This window comes from Mastomys coucha, unplaced genomic scaffold, assembly GCF_008632895.1.
Source record: "Mastomys coucha isolate ucsf_1 unplaced genomic scaffold, UCSF_Mcou_1 pScaffold1, whole genome shotgun sequence".
NCBI lineage: Eukaryota > Metazoa > Chordata > Mammalia > Rodentia > Muridae > Mastomys > Mastomys coucha.
The window spans coordinates 77,103,923-77,125,976 of record NW_022196891.1 but is presented as its reverse complement, the minus strand read 5'-3'; the positions used below and the strand labels follow the sequence as shown (position 1 = coordinate 77,125,976).

Sequence of the window (22,054 nt, the reverse complement as noted above, 5' to 3'; positions counted from 1 at the left end):
TAGACCAGGCTGGCCTCAAACTCATAAATCTGACTGCCTCTGCCTCCCAAGTGCTGGGATTAAAGGCATGTGCCACCACTGCCCAGCCCCTTACATACTTTTTTAAGAACTCAGTTTAAGGGAATAGAGAGATGGCTTGGTGGTTAAGAATGCTTGCTGCTTTCCCAGAAGCATCCACATTAGACAGTCTACAACATTTTAATAACAGATCTAGAGGATGCATCACCTACCTCAGGTCACCTCACATGCTCACTCATATTCTCCCCCTCCCCCTCCCTCTCCTCCCCCCATCTCTCACCACACACACACAAGTAAAATAAAATTAAAAAAAAGAAATTCAGGTTAAAATTACAGAAATAGTCTGATACCTGAATCAACAAGAACCTATTTTTAAAGGATGAGGGTTTACCACACACTCAGTGCTTGAGTGCTCGTTAGCATGTACAAGACCCTGGGTTAGATCCCTAGCACTGAACAAAAATTATTTGGACTTCTCAGCTCCCTATCTTGTCAAGTGCTTTAAAGCAACAGTTTTCAACCCATGGGTTGTTTGCCTCACAGGGGTCAGATATCAGATATTTACGTTCTAATTCATAACAGTAGCAAAATTACAGTAATGAAATAGCAGTGAAATAATTTTATGGTTTGGGGTCCCTGCCACATGAGGGTTGGCTGTGTTGTGTGAAAGGATCACAACGTTAGGAAAGTTGAGAACCTCTGCTTTAAAGCGTTCGATCTTGTAAAATCAGAGCCTGCAACCCTTTCAGGGACCGGGGTGTTTTCCTCTTTATACAATTTAGGCTCTGTGAGTGTGGCCCCTAAGGGTTCAGACATTGAGAGTTTGGCCCTGTTGTGGCAGCACTGGGTGATGGTGGGACCTTTAAGAGGTGGAGCCTAGTGAGAAGCCCCTAGATCCCTGGAGGAGCTCCCCCCCAGGAGGGACTAATGTAGCTCCCAGGGGACACTGTGGGTTGTTGTGAGCCTAGACACTGTCTCTCTAGCTTCCTGTTTGGACATTGCACCAGACCTTGGGCTTAAACTATATAATTCCCAACATACTAGTCAGGACACCTTTGCTTGAACAAACCAGGAGTAAGATTTGTGAGTTCACATGGCTGAGAAGTTAAGTATTTTTGCTTAGGCTCCTCCTCCTCCTTCTTCTTCTTCTCCTTCTCCTTCTCCTTCTCCTTCTCCTTCTCCTTCTCCTTCTCCTCCTCCTTCTTCTTCTTCTTCTTTTGGTTTTTCGAGACAGGGTTTCTCTGTGTAGCCCTGACTGTCCTGGAACTCACTCTGTAGACCAGGCTGGCCTCAAACTCAGAAATCCACCTGCCTCTGCCTCCCAAATGCTGGAATTAAAGGCGTGTGCCACCACCGCCCTGCTAGGCTTCTTATATGTATATATTCTAACTAGAGCTCCGGCTCCATCTCGCTCTGGTTTTCCTCTATCTTGAGCTCCTCGATGGGTCTGATTCCTCTTCAGTCTTGCTAGTTGATGGCTGCAAGATAGCTCCAAACAGCGACTGGAGCTGCAGCTACTCTGAGAGACAAGCTCCAGCTTCGGTTGAATAGGAGTCTTGAGCTTGGCTCAAGTTGGATCAATCACCATGGCCCGCTACATGCTTCCAGGTTGAGGTTAAACACCTGCCATCTCAGCGAGAGTTTGGAATTGTCTTCTACTCCAGGAAGTGACCACTCAAACTGATCATGGCTACAGACAGAGTAAAGATGTTAGATATCCAATGTAGGCCACGCCTTGGCAATAATGAAAGGCGGAGTGTCTAGGCACAAGACACTGTGGAGAATATTAAGACGTGTAGTACATAATCTATTGGGTCCAAAAGGACAAGTTGAAGAATACCCACACTGTGCTGTTAGGTATAATGTGAGAAGGAGGCCAGTGGGTGCTGTAGCAAAGCACCATGAAGCCAGCACTATTGTCTCTGATTAAGGGGTTCTAAGCAGAGAATGAGCAGGTCTATAATTGTGAGTGAGCAGGGAGGATGGGGTTGGGGTTGAGGTCTATGTTGGTATCCTCTAGTACTGGGAACACTTGCTAAGGCCAAGTGATGCATTCCTAATGGTTACCCTAGCAACCAAGATAACCTAAGTCAAGGTGCCAGGTGATGGAGATGTTTTCTTCTTTGCCTGACCAGTAATAGGAAGCACAGAACCTTCACCCATGCCCTGTGTTAGTTAGGGTTTCTATTCCTACACAAACACCATGACCAAGAAGCAAGTTGGGGAGGAAAGGGTTTATTCAGCTTATACTTCCACATGTCTGTTGATCACCAGAGGAAGTCAGGACTGGACCTCAAGCAGGTCAGGAAGCAGGAGCTGACACAGAGGCCATGGAGGGATGTTCCTTACCGGCTTGCTTCCCCTAGCTTGCTCAGCCTGCTCTCTTATAGAACCCAAGACTTCCAGCCCAGGGATGGCACCACCCACAAGGGGCCCTACCCTCCTTGATCACTAATTGAGAAAATGCCCCACAGCTGGATTTCATGGAGGCACTTCCCCAACTGAAGCTCCCTTCTCTGTGATAACTCCAGCCTGTGTCAAGTTGACACACAAAACCAGCCAGTAACATGCCCCACATAGTCCAGGGTGGGAGTTGAGCCACGTTGTCACTTGGAGGTGGAAGCCACTGGTCCCACCAGTCTGGTGGCTGATGTAAGTGCTTGAAGGGCTAATATGGCTCTTGAGGGAGGACTATTCCACTCCTGTCCCTTAAAACGTGGTCAAGAGTGTTGCTTACTGCTGTTCTAGAGTCACCATCTCAACTCAGCACTCTAGGTTAGTACTCAGCTACTCAGGCAGCAGCAGCCCCAGGGCTTGGGGTAAGAGGGGGAATGGGCTATCCTCCTGGAAACATCATTCTGCCCTCTCTTTCTGAGGCTCCTCGCGATGAGACAGCTTGTTCTCTCTTCTGTAGATGTGCTTCATGCACTCCTGCTTGCCCAACATTCATATGTGTGTGGGGGACTGAGGTGGGGGCAGAAGCTGAGGTGCTTTATCATGACCAGGGCCCCCGTCTGATACTTGTCTCATTGCTGCAGAGAAAGAGACGATCCAGAGCCGGAGGAACACGGCTCTGCCCAGGCTTGTAAGCTCATGCCTCTTAGTCAGGATCACCGACTTTACCTGAGGGAGCCGGGCAAGCCTGCGCTCCTAGATCCTACAGATACTTTGAATTTTAGCTTCCCTGTCATTAGCAAAAACAGTGTCCTCGGACAGTTCTCAGCTGTCAGTTGGAATCCACTGGGCATCTGGTGAGACTGTGCCTTGAAGTTATTTCTTGCCCACAGAGGGAATGGATGGATCATGCGGTACTTTCTGCTTGCCTGGATTCTGTACTCTTCTGCTCAGCTTCCTTTCTGTAATGCAGAACTGTGCTGCTCATGGAGGTGTGGCCAGAAATTCTACAGAATTCGTCTCTGTCCCTGCTGCCTACCCTTTATTTAGAGTGTTTGCCTGAATCTCGGGTTTGCAACTTGGGGCCCGAATCTAGAAATGTCTCCAAAACTTGTATTATTTTTATTAATTTAGGAAAAACAAAATGCCTCTTACATAGTACCCAGCGACTTTGTGAAGGAGAACAAAGTGGATGTGTAGTCAGTGGTTAGGGCACCTCCCTCAAGTGTGAGGATTCAAAGGCACGAGGCTGAATCACAGGTGCCCTACAAGACAATTGCTACTTCCTAATTCGTGCCAGAATCAGTTATTTCCCCTAAATGAAATCAACATAGACTAGATCCCTGAGGCGAGGTAGGGGCAGGGGAGCTGGAGAGAGGCATGGAAGGGGCTATTTGGAAAGACAAACTTCTCCTGTCCCTTCTTTCTCCTCCTCCTCCTCTTTCTTTTCTTCCTCCTTGTCCTCCTTCTCTCTCCCCTCCCCCAACACATATGAATATATATAATCTCAGTGGTGGAGTGTTGCCTAGCATGCTCAAAGCCTTAGGTTCCATCACCAACACAAAAAAAGAAAACAGAAAAAAAAAATCCCAAATGAGAAGGTGTTGTCAGACCTCTCCACCAGGTTGAACCTAGTCCTCTCTCCTCCTTAGGTCTCATCAGACCCTGCCTGCTTTCCCCGGAGCCTGCCCACCTCACCATGCCACCCCTCATGGTAGACCCTTCTGTTTTCTTCTCCCTGGGCCTTCTAAGATCCAACCCATCTTCACCAGAATTTCTGCAGACTGTTCTGCCACCCATCCCGGAGACCACTCCTAACAAATGCTCCTCTCATTCTTATTCAGAGAAATGTTTCTCTCCGCTGAACATCGGTGAATGCCGAGACTCATGGCTGTACAAGGTGCTGAGAGTGAATGGTGGTGAGTGCTCGGCCCTAAACTGTTCGAACCCTCAGGGAGCATTGTGGAAAAGGGGGTCAGAAAGAATCTAAGAGCTGGAAGGTAAGGATTGGGGCTGGGAAGTGCTCAGGAAAAGACATAGGCACTGTAATCATGAACTCACAGCAACTATGCATGCCTGCAGAGTTGACTGGTCAGCAGTCAGGCAGGCAGGGAGGAGGGGCTCAGGGGACCCAACTCCTCACTGCTGAACTAGATGTCACAGATAGACACAGAGAGAAAGGGAGTCATTGCCTTCGGTTTTGGACCAACTGGTGACCCCACCAGGTGCCGTTGGATAGTTCTATTTGTTACACAAAAGACCTTGGTTAAATTAAATGGGCCACAAGTCATGGCAAAACCCAAAAGTTATGAATCTGGGAGGAACAGGAAGGGAAAAGGTGAGGTTGATACAAATGGGAGGGAAATAACATAGGATGAAGAGATGACTGGAAAACATTTGATACTTGTATGAAATTGTCAAAGAACAAAGTTAGAAAAAGGCGTTTCAATTTCATGTTCAACAAACAAGGACAAAGAATTTATGGGCAGGGCTGTGATGGTGCACACCTTTAATCCCAGCACTTAGAAGGCAGAGACAGGTGGACTTCTGAGTTTGAGGTCAGCCTGGTCTACAGAGTTCCAGGATAGCCAGGGCTACACAGAGAAACCCTGTCTCGAAAAACAAAAACAAACAAACAAACAATAAAAAAAGAAGAAGAAAGAAAAGAAAAATAAAAGACTATAAAAGTAGCTTTTATTTGCTAGATGTAATTGTCATCTTGGAGGCTTACTGTTAAATTAGCTCACCCTTTCCAGTTCTTTCTGAACTCTGGCTGGCTGGTTCAACTCAGCTGTTGTGGCTCAAACTCCTCTCCAAGCTGACTGATTCCATCTGGCTTCTCTCAGCTTCTCACTGAATTGCTCTGCTTGGCTTCAAACTAACTCTGACAATTTGTTCTAATCTTTTGGCTCCTTGTTATTCTCTGGCTTCAGTTGCCTCTGCTGGCCAGCGCTGAACTACATGAACTCACAAACAAACTGAACTCCACTGCACTGCACTCACTGCACTGACTCCCAACTGCTGGAAGCTCTCTCCCTGCACTGCTCTTAAGTAGACTCTCTTTTCCTCCACTGTTCTTGTGAGAGTTGGGTGTAATCTATCTCTGACTCATTCTGTCAAATCTTTCTCTGATTCTTCACTTTGTCTGCTCCTCAATTAGATGTCACTTTCAAACATAACTGCTTCCTTCTAAAACTAATTTTATCTTAATGGTGTGTCTGTATTCCAGCCAGATGGATTAAAGGCATGAACTAAGGGCATGTTTGGATTCTAGTCAGATCACATAGACATAGAAGGTCTTTGGAATGTGATTACTTGCCAGAACAGCTATGTTGATGGCTTAAAATTCCTCTACAGAATTTCATTTTAAGAGTAATTAAAATTTGGATCATGAGTCTATTGGGAAATTACTATATTAATTCTAGAAAGCTAAACATGCTAGTATCTCACCTTGTCTCCTTTCACAAATAAATCAGTAAAACCCCAAATTACTAAGAAAGCAAAAGGAAAGAATGGAAGTCCAACTTATTTTGACTAACATGCTGATGGTTACATACTTCATTTGTAAGAATTTGGCTGATGTGGTGGCTCCAGAATTAATCCCAGCACTTGGGAGGCAGAGGCAGGTTTATATCGGTAAGTCTGAGGCCATTCAGGGCTACACAGTGAGACTTTGTCACACACACACACAAATATGTAAGAGCTGTAGACTTATGATATGTCCATTTTGCTACATATACATTAAATCTCAATTTAAAATGTGGGATAACTAAGCCCAAGATGATGACATCCTTGGCTAATGTTCATGTGAAGCAGTGTGCTGGAAGGGAAGGCACTCGGCAAGAAAGAGCAGTCGTCTCTGGGAGGCAGGCGCATGCTCCAAGCACAGGCAGAGCCGATGCAGAGAAGGGCAGCCCTTTGTAGGTGCTGGGCTGAGCCGGGCTGTTTCCAGCTGTGGGAAGCAGAGTGGAACCTCTTCTGTGACGGGTTGAACCATTCCTAATTGTGCAGTCAGCTAATTCAGCTAATTACAGTGATTAGGCTTGCTGCAGTTCAATAGGGTTGGGAATTCCTCAGTTGTTCTCTGAGGCCTGGGTTGGGTATGGGAAAGCGTTATGACTTCAGATTCTGGCTTGCAATAGTTTGCCTGCAACACACACGGCTCTGAGTCCCATCCCCAGCAGCACAGAATACATGTATGAAGTTTTATTATTTTATTTAAAATAGCTCTGGGGCCCCAGATATGCTCTGTTCGCCTTACACTTTCATCTCCAAGAGTTAGGGGTTTGAAGAATAATCCTGAGCCAGTGAACCATGATCTACAGACCCCCGAGGACAGCAGGAACAAGCCCTGCCCTGGTCTACCTCTGTGTACCACCAATCCATCCCTCTTAGATCCAAGGTAGTTAGAATTTGAGAACAGGGATATATACTGGAGAGTGCAGCACTGCTTATGAAAGCAAAAGAACAGAAACCACCTGCAGGACATGGACACTGGGGCTGAGAGATGGCTCAGTGGTTAAGAGCACTGGCTGTTCTTCCAGAGGACTGGGGTTCGGTTCTCAGTTACCCACATGGCAGCTCATAACTGTCTATAATTCCACCTTCAGGGACTCTGACACCCTCACAAAACATAAGTGAACACAAAATCAAAACAAGCAAGCCATTTTAAAAAGACAAGGAAAAGAAATAAAAACCCAGCGTTAAAGAAAAAGATTTTTATCTCTATAATACAACTCTGAGAAAAAGAGTGAAGATCTCCACACACTGATTTGGAGAGCATTGAAAGCTACTGTTATTACTGTTGTTGTTAAATGTATTGGTTTAAAATTTTTATTTATATGTATATATGCATGTTTATGTGTATTCCCCATGTGTACAGGTGCTATGGAAGCCAGAAGATGGCACTGAATCCCTGGAAGGTGACACCAGATCCTTACAAGATGACACTGGATCCCCTCAAGGTGACACTGGATCCCCTCAAGATGACACTGGATTCCCACAGGATGATTCTGGATCCCCAGAAGATGACATTGGATCCCCAGAAGGCAACACTGGATTCCCACAAGATGATATTGGATCCCCAGAAGATGATACTGTATCCCCAGAAAGTAACAGTAGATCCCCAGAAGATGACACTGGATCTCTCACAAGATGGCATTGGATTCCCAGAAACACATTGGATTTCCTGGAGCTGGAGTTATAGGCAGTTGTAAGCCACCTGACATGGGTGCTGGGAACCAAACTTGGGTGCTCATAACTATAAAACCATCTTTCCTGACCCTTAGTTTTTACAAGTGTGTGTGTGTGTGTGTGTGTGTGTGTGTATACCTGTGTGCACATAAGTGTATATGCCCATGGAGGTATTGACTCCTCCCAGAACTTCATGACTGGGCCATCTTTCCAGGCCCTAAAGCTATTATTTAAAATAAAAATAATTATTTTATGTCTATGTGGCTTTTTAAAGACAGGGTTTCACTATGTAGTCCCAGCTGTCCTGGAACTCTCTGTAGAAAGGCTGACTTCATATTCAGAGAGCCACCTGCCTCTGCCTCCAAAGTGCTGGAATTAAGTGGATGTGCCACCACTGCCTGGCTATGTCCATGAAGATTTTTTGTTTTTTGTTTTGTTTTGTTTGTTTGTTTGTTTGTTTTAACCTGCATGTGTCTGTATCATATAAATGCCAGACACCCATGTAGGTTAAAAGAACACACCAATCCCCCGAAATTGGAGTTATGAACAATGGGAACCGTGTTGTGGCTACTGGGAACCAAACCTAGGTGCTCTGAGAGAAGCAAGCACTCTCTCCAGCCTCTGGAGCTGTTACTTTTCAATGACAAAGCTGGACAGTGGTGGCACACGCCTTTAGTTCCAGCACCTGGGAGGTATAGGTGAGTGGATGTCTAAATATGAGTTCAACCAGGTCTACAGAATGAGTTCCAGGACAGCCACGGCTACATAGAGAATTACTGTCTCTAAAAAATTAAAAACTAAAACAACAACAAATAAGTTGATTAAACCATAGTGTGTGTGTGTGTGTGTGTAGTAAGTTTTCTGAGTGTAGGTTTGTATTCCCCTGCGTATTTGAAGTCGTCTAGTGAAGGAACAAGATATCAAGTACAGAGAATGTTTTGCATGTGAGGGTTTAGTGTGAGGGAGAATGTGGGAAGCAGGTAAGGAGGTGGGGATACTTTTCACAGCAAGTGGCTTTTGTTTGGTTTTTGTTTTATTTGATCCATCTGCCTGTGACTCTTATGTGTTGGGGATTATAGGTATGCATCACCAAACTTGTCCACAGCACAACTTTTGTGTTTGTTTGTTTGTTTGTTGTTTCGAGATAGGGTTTCTCTGTGTAGCCCTGGCTGTCCTGGAACTCACTCTGTAGACCAGGCTGGCCTCGAACTCAGAAATTCACCTGCCTCTGCCTCCCAAGTGCTGGGATTAAAGGCGTGTGCCACCACCGCCCGGCATAGCACAATTTTTAAAAATAAATTGTTTACAAAGTAAGTGACTATGTTACCCAATAAAGGAGTAAAATAAATCCATCAAAAAGTTTTATTCAAAACAGTTTTGAATATTAAAATATAAATAATAAATTTTGTAAATTTATTATTTAAAAATTTTTTAACAGGAAGGCAAGTTTTAAGACAGAAGGGAGTCCCGTGATTATTTAATCTGGCATTTCTCAGGCAGTGTGTATACTGGAAATTTTAATTTATTTAATTTTCTAGTAATAAAATCTTGCTTGTTTTACATTGTTGAAGCTAGAATTCCAGGCCTTGTATATGACTGGCAAGTGCTGGACCACAGACTCAGATCCCCAGCTCCGGAATAGGTTTTAATCCCTGTTGTATTAAGTGAATTAAAGAGTTATTAAATGGCCATGTTCCTGTAATAGAGATCTTCTGAGAGCCCTGGGCTGTGGAGAGCAGGTGTCCAGGCCGTGACTCAGGCTGTGACTCAGGCCATGACTGAGGCCGTGACTGAGCGGCTCTTGCCTCTTGGAACGGCTCCTCCTGTGCTGGTTTTAAGCATGAGGCAGTCCTGACTTGTTTATGGTCTCAGCTGCATGCTGGCATGGGAAGGGGCCCAGGAATCAAAGGGAATTCTGATTCTGAACACAACAAGGCAATGTGGAGCCTGGCATTGATAAGTTAGCAAATGTGCCTCAGGAGTTTTTTTCTCCAGATCTGGAAGTAATGACTGGAAACTGTGCGATTCCCTTTTAAAGGCTGGCTCAAAGAGGTTGTTGCCCACAGTAGGTAGAAGTTGACTTGCCGAATGTTATAAGCTAAGCCTGCACTTTGACTTGTTGATTAGGAATACAAGATGACATTACTAAGTGAACAAGTTGAAGACAAACATACAACCCTCCTCCCACAAATGCAAATGAGTTGATTCTTGGTTGTGCCAGATGTCAAAATCCCTAATCAGCTCTGTCTAGGGACCAGCAGCACTGAGACAATGTGAAAGTTCTTGAGGTATGATAGCTAAGGGATTAGCTGAAATTACAGAAGATATTAGACCTTCTAAAATGTAATGCATTAATTTCAGTGTCTCTATAGACATATAGTAACACTTTTTGCAAACTGCGTAATCATGCAGTACCTTCTTGGATACATAATATGTATTAGGATGGGTTATCCTTTAAGCAAAATTATATTACTATATACTATGTAACAGGCACAAAGTCTCCACAGTGCTTCGCATCTGTTTATCCATTTAGTTCTCAACGACCTATTAGATATGGCTACTAGCCCTATGCAGAAGGAAACTGGGGCACCCAAAGTTTAGTTAGTTCAGGGTCATGCAGTAAGAGACAAGAGTTGGAATTCTACCCCAGACTATGTTGACTTTGTTAACACCTTCAGTTTACCACCAGCTGTGCCAGCCGCCAGAGATCCGATGGTGAGCCAGAGAACGTTTCTGCTCTCATGGAACTAACTTACATTCCAGATAACCAAACAAGTACATCCAGTAATAAGAAGCACTAGAGACAGAAAGAAAAGAAAAGAAAGGCCTGGTGAGTCCCCCCTCCCCCCACCATACTCAAATAAGAGTCTGACTGGGTTGCGTTTCAGCAGAGCATATCGTGAGGAATCGGCGTAAGCCGAGGACGTTCTGGATGGGGAGAGCCCGTGCAGTCTCGGAGTTGGGACTGTTCTTCACACCTCTGAGCACTTTGAGGAGGCCTTTGGAGTAAAGTGAGGACAGGAGGGGTGGGGGGGCAGGGCAGCTGAAGACAAGGCTTGGAAGATCCCCAGGGTGTGGACATACCGAGTCTTGTGGAGCACTGTGAGGTCTCGGGACTTTCCTCTGATGAGACAGGAAGTCAACAGCAAGAAGAGAATTTACATGGCATGGTCTGCCCTTTTGCTTTAGAATAAAACAAAGGGTCACTGTAGGAGGATGTGAATAGACAGAGGACCAGAGAGCTGCTTAATGATGCAGGTGCTAAATGATGCTGGCTTAGCTCAGGGCATCCGTCGGTGATGCTGAGGTAAGAACTGGTTGACTCAGCAGTCAGCTCGAAGATGGGCTGGATTTGATTCGGGGTGGGATGGAAGCAGGTGTGAAGGAGGATGCCAAGGTTTCGGGTCTCGGCAGTGGAAGATATGACTGGTTCTTATAAGTGTTGAGTTGTCAGGGTCAGAGCCTGGGCTGGGCAGCCTTAACAAGCTAGTCTTAGTCAATAGGCTAATTAAACACCTAGTGCAGAGCAGAAATGATGGATTCAGTGTGGTCTCAAGGGTAAGAGAAACAAAATGGTCCATTCCCACCCCCAGTCAACCTTCAGGGTCCTGACGTGGGGTTTAGGTTTGAATAGAATGCCTAGCTATGCAGAACTAAGCCGTCCTGTCAAGGTGTGGTCCTGTTTGTCACTGTCTCAGCTCCAGTCTCTCCTGGATGGTGATCTGACGCACACACTGTCAGAACTGTGTGTGAGGCCTTCCAGGAGACAAACTACCCCTCTGGCAGGCACCAAGCTTCATCCTTTTCCTTCACTCAGCATACACTCCTGGGGAAATTTCAGTTCCTTGGGGTTTATTGTTCAAATAGTCTGTCGGCCAAAGGGCAGGGGATGAGTGTCAAGGGTGTCCACATGTGCTCCACAGGGATAATGGAGAAGCTGGCGAAGACTGAATATTCTTTTCTTTAGAATTCTGACAACTCACAGAAGGTTTGCAGCAACCTAGAGAATATTTATTGAAAAAAAAGGGCCGCATTATAAAGTTTTCAGCTTGCTCCATTCTTAGCCCCTCACTTACACCAGCTGCATGGAGGTCTTTTTTTTTTTTTTCAAGACAGGGTTTCTCTGTGCAGCCCTGGCTGTCCTGGAACTCACACTCTTTAGACCAGGCTGGCCTCGAACTCAGAAATCCGCCTGCCTCTGCCTCCCAAGTGCTGGGATTAAAGGTGTGCGTGCCGCCACCACCACCCGGCTGCATGGAGGTCTTAACAACAGCAGGCTGCATCCCTCATGGAGCAAAATGGAGCGGGAAGGATGAAGCCTTCTCCTTCCAAAGCTGCCATCCTTTGACCACCTGGGAGTAAAAAGAGGTCCCCTTTTAAAAGGTTCTCATTTTGACTTAAGTTCCCTGTTGTGGGAAGCCTTAGTGCCACCCCCTGTCCCTTAACTGTGTAGCTCAGCTGTCTTATATAGTTTGGGTAAACAACAGACTAACCAAAATCCTGAAGAGATTGAGATGTCCACATCTGCTCGTGATTGGGCCATGCTATGGTCAGGACGGACTGGAGGAGGCCCTTAGACTTCGCCTCTGAGTGACCCAGAGATTGTGCAAGCAGGAAGTTTAGGTTAAGGTAGAGTTGTCAACCTCTTGGCTGAGTGTTGAAGGCAGGCCCCAACAAGCAACCAGTGGTTTGGGGCAGGTGGCTTACTGGTTCCAGGCATTTAGGAAAATCTGTGCCGGTCCTCTTACCTGATCAGTAAGCCAAGTAGATGCGTTAGTAGTCACACACACGGAGAGAACACAGACTTTCTGTATTAGTTTTGAAAAGTTACTAAACAATAGTTTAAAAAGGTGGAGCCTGGGAAGAGTCTGATTTCCAAAGACGTCATGCTGTGTTAAGATATCTAGATTTTAACCACAGCACAAGACACGCAGAGCTACAGAAACAAACACAGAGGAAATAAAAATAAAAAAGATCCAGGATCTATTTAGCCCAAACCCTTAGATCATCTATTTCAAATATATTCAAAGAACTGATTGAAGGAATGTCTAAAAAATAAACCAAGACAAAAATATGAGAATGACGCACCCCAAAAATAGAGACACAAGGAAACTAAGCATAACAGAATGTGTCGGGGTTGAAAACCATGTTGAGTGAAGTGACTAGTTCACCAGTGGAGCCGAGCAGGCTGGGGAAAGAAGAGCGCCCCTGGAAATACATCTGCGGACATTATCCCAGCTTGGAAAAGAGGGAAAATGAATAGAGCGTCAATCCCCTGGGATAACGTCAGGGATACGAATGTACATACAGTGGGAGTCTTGGAGAAATAAGACTGGAGACTTATTTAATAATGCAAGAAATAACGACAGAGGACATCTCAGTTTTGATCGGACTAGCAATCGGCATGCTTAAAGCCTGTATTTTAAACAGAAAAGCCTTAGCTTTCTATTAATGTAGCAAAATACTCAAGATAACCAACTTAAAAATAGGAAAGATTTATTTAAGCTCATGGTTTAGGCCTTGGTCCACTGGGCTATGGCTTTGGGGGTCTCTCATGAGGCGGCATGTCACAGTAGGATGGTGTAGTGGGCAGAGCTGCTCACCTCGTGGCAGGGGTGAGCAAAGAGAGAAGGCTCACAGGTCCTAATATTCCCTATAAAGTCACAACCTCAGCGATGTGACTTCCTCTCATCAGGCCATACATCCTAAATGGTTGACAACCTCCCTAAGCCTATCTCCCCTCGGGATCCAGCCTTTTAAACAAGCGGTCTTTTGAGAAAAACATTCAAGATCCGAGCTATCGAAGCCTTATTAGATTGGTTTTGTGGGGAAGGAAAGAAAAATAAAGTGGAGACAATAAGCACAGAGAATATTTTCAGGAGTTTTTGTTTGAAATATGGCCCAAATCATAACAATCTGATGAAAACTAAACCGTGGGAGAGGATAGCGACTGTCTTAGGCACGTTAGGGGGAAGCTGGCCTGGCATTGCTGGGCGAAAGGCCTGAGCTGGCATGGATGCACCTTGGAAAGTCTCCAAGGCTAGGTATTTTCGACCATTTGGTACAAAGGTGGCATGGTCCTGTCGCAATCCCATCTTCTTTGGGTAAGCAGTCCCTGTGGGCTGTAATGGGTCAACAGAGGGATCTGAGTGCTGTGTTTCACCTTGGAAAGGATTCCTTTTTTTTTTTTTTTAATTGGCGCTCATAATAAGCAAGCACAATTAGTCTAAATTCAGAGCTGGAAGGTGTAGAACTTTGGTGTCAGCGCCATAACACTTCCTTAGGCCAAGTGCTTTTTGAGGAACCCAGGCAGAAGCTCTCACCAAAACCCCTGGCCTTGTCTAGGCGCTGGGGCGGCGAGCAGAGGTCCTCTGTGGTCCCAGCAAAACTTCTGAGGTCTTCAGGTCCGGGCCCCGTGGAAGCTAAGCTAGCATCGGTCCGCAGGTGACCCGCACGTGGCGGCCCTGTGAACGCGTGCCAATCCTCAGAACGCACGCGCAGAACAACAGTAGGACTTTGCCCAACTTGGGAGAAAAGACAGCTAACAGGCAGATTAGGGGACTCGGCCTTCAAGGGCGGCTTCTCATTGGTTGCTGTCCTCCCACCCTCAGTTCCTATTGGCTGCGGGCTGCGCACGCGGCGAGCACGCTCCCATTGCTTCCTGTGGCATTGGGGCAGCTCACAGCGGCTCAGCCAATGGGAGGGCTCCGAGGCGGGGCAAGCGGAGCGCGGCGTGCGCACGCGGGCCAGAAGGTAAACAGAAGCGGAGCGTGTGCTGGGAGAGCGCTCTCGGCAGGGCGGGCGCGCGGAGGCGTTGCGTTGCTGTCGGAGGAGCCTACCTTCCTGCAGCCGGGTAAGGCTGCCGCCTGCAGGCCCGCTGCTTGCCTCAGCACCCCGGGGTCCTTTCTGACACGTTCAAGTGACAGTGCGGCCTGGGCTGCGAGTTTCACTTTAAGCCGAGGAGCCCCAGGGACAGGTTACCTTGCAGCCCTTTCCGGTCCCCGGTCTGGCTCGGCGGCGAGTGGAGGGTTGCGCGTGGCCTCTGCGTCGTCCACGCACGTGGCTGCCTTTCTCCCAATACTGTTTCTGAATTCTCAGACCCTCGAACTGCGTGCATCGGGCTCTGGCTGCAGTTTGTGTCAGAGCTGCAACTTCTATGCCCGAGCCAGCTGTCGGGTATACAGCTGGGGTGAAGTCTGGGAGGAAGTCCCTTCCTTGTTCCTTTTCCTCGTTTCTTTTTGGTCCGTCCTGTTGTTTTTCCAGACACTTGTGGTCACACTAGCAGTTTGGAAAACTCATGCATTCTCTTGTCACATAACTCAGCCAAGCCACCTTCTGAGTGTGAGGGGACAGAGAATGCCGTAGGGGTGGGTCTGGGTGCTGGGACCCACGGTTGGCTGGGCTGCCTGAAGGGGCAGAGGCTGTGTGCCGACATCCCATCTGGGTTGGGCTTGGAGCTCTATAGAAAATTGATTTAGGCTCCCTTGGACTTGGTGTGTGTGTGGAACGGGACTCTGGAGCTGGGGTGTGTCAAGCCAACCTTCTTGCCGGAGGATTTGGACGTGTGATCATGACAGACATCTAGTTGTGCTGTGGCTGGTGGTCATGCTGGCAAGGGAGGCTGTTGGGAAACATTTGGAGTGAGAAAGGCACTTCTGAGAAGAGGCTAGAGGGGTTTGGTGGTTTACTCCTGTACGACTCCGAGGGTAGCTTTGGATGCTATCTTTAGCCTTGTGAATAATGAAGACAGCTGAGTTGTGATCAATTTTTGGGCCAGGTGACACAAAGCAAAAGTGAGGCAGGCAATCTGAGCATTCTCTCTGGGCTAATGAACCACCTGAGATAGAGCCTCCCAACTCGAAACTTTTAACATGTTGGACTCAACCTTGTTTACTGTGCCTGCTTATCTTGTGCCTCGTAGGGTGTGTCGCTGAATCCCTGGCTTGTATTGCTAGACAAATAGTGATGCCCCCCACCAATCCCACCAATCGTAACAATTGAAAATGTCTCCCACCGGGCGGTGGTGGTGCATGCCTTTAATCCCAGCAATTGGGAGGCAGAGGCAGGCGGATTTCTGAGTTCGAGGCCAGCCTGGTCTACAGAGTGAGTTCCAGGACAGCCAGGGCTACACAGAGAAACCCTGTCTCGGAAAAAACAAAAAAAGGAAAGAAAGAAAGAAAGAAAGAAAGAAAGAAAGAAAGAAAATATCTCCCAGCATTGCCAAATACCCTCTGAAGAGCAAATTTGGTTGAGAACTATGCAGGCAAGACTCAAGACAGGGTTGTCCCATGCTGCCAGGATCTCTGTGCAACTTGCCCACAAGTATGGGAAGTGTAGGACAGTGTTATGTCAGTGCTGTAACAAATGGTGGACGGCATGCGGATGGGGCTTTAAAGGAGAAACCCTGAGTGCACAGGGTGGTAGGGGTGAGACATTCATTCCAAAGGAGACTCGGAGGCAGAGACCCTGGACCTTTGTGCCTGATGAGTGTGAAAGGATAGGCTTGACTTATGAGGATGTGGAAAACTGGTAGTTTCTGCCCCTAGGAACATTGGGAGACTTGGTGAATTAGCACAGGAAACCACCCTAGGATGGTTCTTCAGTGGCGAGCAGACAAGCGGGGGACTGTCTGAATGCTGGCTAAGTGACTTTCTGAGGGCGCACTTTCCTTATCCACTTATTTTGCTTAGCCGTGTGCGTGTGTTGTTATGTGGAAGGAGAGCATGCCTGTGTCTGCAGGGAGTGTCTGGCTGCACACCACAGGTATACATGCACCCACATGCAGGTGTTTTGATGCCGTGTCTGCACATACGCCATTTGTAGAATCCGTTTATAGTTGGTTAGCACCAGAAACCTTGTTCCAGCTCTTCTTTTGTGCAGAGCAAGAGGTTTTGCCTTTGGGTCTACACTCTGCTTTCTGTGAAACCCAGAATTTATTACTAAGTCCTCAAATGATGGCTATTCAGAGAAGATGAAAGATAATGCGCTGGAAAAGAAAAATATCCTAAGCCTTTACAGTGAATTTATATTTCTGTGGGAATGTGTCAGGATTCTGCAGCTAGGGGAGGTGGAACATTCCAAGTGGGGGTTTTTGGGGGTGCCCTGAAAGGGAGCTCACTTCCTTCTGAAGAGAGGTTTATTATTGGGAAGCTCATAACTTGGCAGGATGATTTTCCGTTAAGAGCCACGGACACTGAGTCATTATCTTTGTCAGTTGAAACCAGAGCCGTGTGCAAAATTAGACAGGAATATTATAAGTGTTGTTTTGGTTTGGCAACTGGAAATAGTTCTTACATTCCTGTTAACAGTCAAGAACTGGGAAGAGCCAGTGGGCAAAAGGAGGTAGTGTGTGGGGGGCGGGGGGAGCTCAAAGGTCTTGCTGCTTCTCTAGTTGGTTGTGTGATGGGAATGGGCGTGAAGGGGAGGGAGGAGCAGCCTTTAAGGACAGAGTGGCCTGAGTCACAGGTAGCGGAATCAGAGGGACCACAGGACTAAGTGTGTGGACTGAATATATACAGGTAGGAATATGGGTCAGAGTTCTAGGTGGTGAAGAAGTTGTGTAGTGGTGTCAGGCCTGAAAATAGAGGTCATAGGAGAAGGAACTAATCTGGGGGGAGGTGACGATGTTAGTACCAGACATAATGGGGCTGAGTGCCATCAGAACTATATTATTCTATCCTTTTTTTATTAAGATAAAATTTGCATGCACTGAGTTCATCCATTTCCCACACATCATTAACCACTACCACAGTCAAAGTTAGAATAGTTTTATCACCCTTCAGAGTTCCCATGTGTGCCTTGTAGTTGCTCGAAGTCCTGGCATGGGTGTGCAGTACAGATGTGGGTAACTCGGACCATCGAGTCTACCTGGCCTGAGAGTGGGGAGGTCTTGAATAGCTCAAGGACAGAAGGAAGCAGCCCAGAACACAGTACAGAGTGGGGAGGCAGGAGGGCTAGAACCTGCTTGAGCTGGCTTGGCTACAGAGTGTGGGACAGGTGAAGAGACTTTGCTGAGGGAAGTTGAGGGGAGAGTTGTGGGAATGAGTGAGGCGGACAGGAAGTGGAGTCGGGGTGGAGGTAGGTTGAGGAGTCCCACTGGCTTGCACTTCTGATGTCACAGAGGGGCATTGGGGTGTGTGTGCTCTCTTCCTAGGAGAGCAGAGTCTGCAGGAGCTTCCCCGTGTGTGGTGCAGGGAGGCTGGGCATGGATTGTGGGATTGTAAGGCAGGGCTTATGTAAAAGGGGACATGCACAAGAAAAGCCTGGGAGACAGGGTCTGAGATGAGAGACCAAGATTTGAAAGGTGTTCATATTTGATCACTCGGGTTCTGGAGTAGAAGGAGCAAAGGGGTTGTTACAGAGGGGTAGGTCCTGAGCCTGGTGTAGGAGGACATGGAATCCCATGGGGTACTGAGAGAGAAGGCACTGTGTGTGTGTGTGTGTGTGTGAGAGAGAGAGAGAGAGAGAGAGAGAGAGAGAGAGAGAGAGAGAGAGAGGGAGGGAGGGAGAGAGAGTTTTACAGCAGATGTTTGTGTGTGTCTGTGCTGAGTATGTGTTTACATCAGAAAGGTGTGTGTGTGTAGTGTGTGTGAGAGAGTGTGTTTACAGAAGAGAGGTGTCTGTGTGTAGTGTGTGTGAGAGAGTGTGTGTTTACATCAGAAAGGTGTGTGTGTGTAGTGTGTGTGTGAGAGTGTGTGTTTACAGAAGAGAGGTGTGTGTGTGTAGTGTGTGTGAGAGAGTGTGTGTTTACAGAAGAGAGGTGTCTGTGTGTTTGTATGTGTGTGTTTACAGCAGAGAGATGTTTCCCTTTGTAAAGTCAGTACATGGCTGCACCCCCCCTGCTGTTTTCGTAGAATGTCTACATGGGTTCTTCCGAATTCTTTTAAGAATTATTCTCTCCAGACCTGGTTAAATCTGAAAAGATCATTTCAGAAAGAGCTCTGTGTGGCTCCTTGTCATCCTTCTGTACTCTGAAGCTAAGTAGCACTGTCTTGATTTACACACGAAGAAGTGAGCAGAACTGGTCCCAGGAGCAGAACAGGTGTCCTGGAGGTCACACATAGTTGGTATTTAAGCTGAAGCTGGAAACTGATCTTTGCTGTCAGTCTGTCTGTCAGCCTGTAGTTTGTTAAGTGTCTAGGAGCTAGAACACCTGCTGTTCACTGGGCTGGATGATGTGTCCTGGAGACTGTTCACATAAAATGGCAGGTGTGTGTTTGTCTCCAGTCCTGGCATGGAGAAGGGAGGCAGAACAGGTTGCTGATCATTTGCCAGTGGTTGTCATTTGACAGTTCTCACGGACAACTCAGTTCTTTGAGAAAGCGAAAAGTAACCGAGTGGTTTTCACTCCTGGAGGTGTTGGTAGCTACCACTGGACATCAAAGGGCAGTCTGGGCATTGCTGTGGCCAGGTTTGTTGAGAATGTCCTGTGAAGAGCCAGATCAGACCAGCTTCCTGGGCAACAGCTGCCTGCTCCCTCTGCTCTCCCCCTTTCCCTCTTGTACACAGGAATAGGAATGCATCTAGGAAATCATGCTTGTATCTGCAGACTCATGAAGTCAGCTTGGAGACTCACGCAGCCTGACTTATAAAAACTGCTTTTGAACTGGGGGTCTGCTATTGCCATGCACATGTCTGCATGTGCTCGTGGCTAAGAGGGGTGAAGCACACAGAGGGCATTTCCTTGTGCTCAGCAGTGGTGGGAGGAGTGTGTGTGAGTGTTTACGTCCAGCATGTTTCCAGGGTGTTTTAAGATGGCAGGCAGCATACCGAACCACCTCTCTGGGGTGGTGCCTCATACCACATTGCTAAATAAACCACCCTGGTGAGGATCAAGTTAGCCTTTCCCAGCACTGCCTGACTCAGACGTGATCCTGGGCTTTACAGGGAGAGCTTTTTTTAAAGGTATTATTAGTTATTTATGCTCTTTTTTGCTTTCACTGGGTCTATACCAGGGTACCTACATGGTCGCAGTGTTCATAATCACGCCAATTAATGGTTATAGATACCCAGTGCATGCCATAAATGCCTTAAGTACTTTCATGTAAGGGATCTAATCTACTCTCAAGTACAGATGAGAAAACTGAGGGACAAAGTGAAGGTTATATAATTTAGCTGCAAATTGTCAACAGAGCCAGGTGACCAATTACAGAGGTCTTGACCTAATTGCTGGGCCACCACCTGAGCCAAATACTTTTTAAATACATACATTTTATTTATTTTTTTTTGAGACAGGATTTTGTTATGTAGTACAAACTGGTCTCAAACTCATGATCCTCCTGCTTCAGCCTCCAGAGGGGTATGGAATTATCATATGTGCTACCAGGGCTACCTCTGGCTGGAGTTGATGGTGAGCCATGCTGAGGACTGGCTTCTTGTGTAAAGCAGGCTGGCCAGCCCGAGGGGCTCTCGAGTATTTGACCACTGTGCCATAGACAAGAAAGGCCTTGCATGAGGCTTAGGGGCATCCCCGTCTGCTGCCTGCCTACCAGGGGACACCCCTGTGTGTCCCGGTGGTTCTCAGTGTTTGCCCTGCAGGAACTGGTTAGAGAGGCTGTGAATGTGAAGGAACAAAGCGTTGATGAGGCGATAGATGAGGTAGCCGTGTGAGAGCTCAAGCCATGGACCGACAGTGGCTTTTCCTTGTGGGGTGAGGAGGAGAATACAGGTAGTTCATAGTTACGGACAGCTGGGAGAAAGAATTTGTACAGGGAAGATAGCATCTGACACCCCTTCCTACTCCCACTTGTGAGCTGCTCCTGGGGTTCCCTTCCTAGGTAATCCAGTAAAAGGTGGTCTCCAGGCTCTGGATGGTGGGTCAAGTTCACTTCTGGATATCAGGAGATGAGCTTGATAGGGTGGGAACCTTTGTCCCAGGACTGTCCTCATTGGCCTGTTAAGATAACAGTTCTGGTGATGTCCTGGAATAATTATGGTTATAGTTTGTTATACTAGAATTGGAGTCTACAGAGCTCATCTTTGAAGGACAGAACATTAAGTATTTTGGGTTTTGCGGGCCATTGGTCTCTCTTGCAACCAAACCAACAAGAAATGAGAATGGACAGCTGTAGGAAGTACATAAGTAAATACACATGGTTGTGATTCAGTACAACTTTATTTACAAAAATAGGCAGTAGTGTTATCAGATTTAGGGTCAGAGTTTACGCCTTGGCTGCTCTACCAAGCCAGGCTCAGCCACCCATTTTTGGTAAGCCAATTTAAAAGAAAAAAAAAATAACAGTGAAAATCAGAAAAGAGAGATTTCTTCAGTGGAAGAGATCCAGTGATTGCCTCCCCTCCCCTCCTCCATGCCCTGATCCTTCACTGGGGTCCTTACATCAGGGGAGAACTTAAATAGAAGGCAAGAGATACTCATTTTCAAGCTGTCCTGGTCAAGGTGCAGTTCTGCCTGTCCACTGCTTAGGGTCCACATTCCTGCAACAAGGATTGACACGTTGCAAATAAATCTCTGAGAGAAAAGTTTCTCCTATGGATGGCCCAGGTTTTAAGCCATTTTCTTTTCTTGATGTGAACTTCCCAGGAGGATTCTAGATCATTGGAGTTCATTGTTTCCTAAGAGCAGATAGCTGTAGAGAGGGTACAACTGCCTCTTTTAGAATATCCTCATTTCTTCCAGGCTTGCTGATTACAGTGAGACTAGATATGGCCCGGAGACTTGGTTAACTTACCCCCTGGCCTTGAAGGACACTAGTCATTGTCTTCCTGTTGAGAAAACATGGTCACCATACTTGTTATTCAATCTAACTTAGAAATTCCAGAGACTGTGTGTGGAGTTGGCACTCATTAACTGTTTCTACCTTCTGGTACAGGGCCAGTGGGGAGGAAGGCCCTGTGCCAAGTGATTTTCTCACCACCGTTCTGAGAAGGGCATCGGGACCTTATTCCCCAAAGTAAGATGCCTACAGGCTATGTGCCTGGCAGCCACTTAGGGGGAGGTGTCTCCTGAGGACCAGGACTAACCAAGGGCCCAGAGCAGTGTTATTTATAGCCTTTTGATCTGTCCTTTAACCTACTGTCCACTCTACCCTAGACAGGCACTAGAAGGATGTGGAATAGTTTTTTGAAACTACATATTTGTATGCTCACTTAAAACGTTTTCTTCAACAACATATTTAAGGGGTTTTAAAAAACCACAGTTTTAATAATATTCAAATCATACTTGTGCTTTGTACAAAATTTTAGAAAACAAATTTTTGAAGACTCTAACATCCTGGCAAAAGCCTCATGCTTTTAAATGTTCTGTGGTGACATGTTCCCCTCTGGGTGTATGCACGACACTCTTATTTGTCAATACTTTCTCTGTGGTATTTAAGTTGCCACAGTGTTCCACCCTACACATATACTGCTGTTTACTGAGCTGATTGGTTTTTTGTCAACTTGACAGAGACCTGGAGTTATCTGGGAAGAGTGAATCTTTTTTTTTTTTTTT

General features: G+C 46.6%; 1 protein-coding gene across 2 annotated transcripts in view; it reads left to right on the top strand.

Annotated features, from left to right (window-relative positions):
* The first annotated feature begins 14,357 nt into the window (after positions 1 to 14,357).
* Positions 14,358 to 22,054, top strand: part of Coq8a (coenzyme Q8A) — a 31,547-nt gene continuing 23,850 nt past the window's right edge. Inside the window, exon 1 of one of the 2 annotated variants that reach the window (XM_031391118.1) lies at positions 14,358 to 14,458. The gene's annotated coding sequence lies outside the window, so the exon portion shown is untranslated. Of the gene's footprint in view, positions 14,459 to 16,982; positions 17,124 to 22,054 lie in introns of those variants that run through there. The other variant, XM_031391120.1, reaches the window with a different exon arrangement.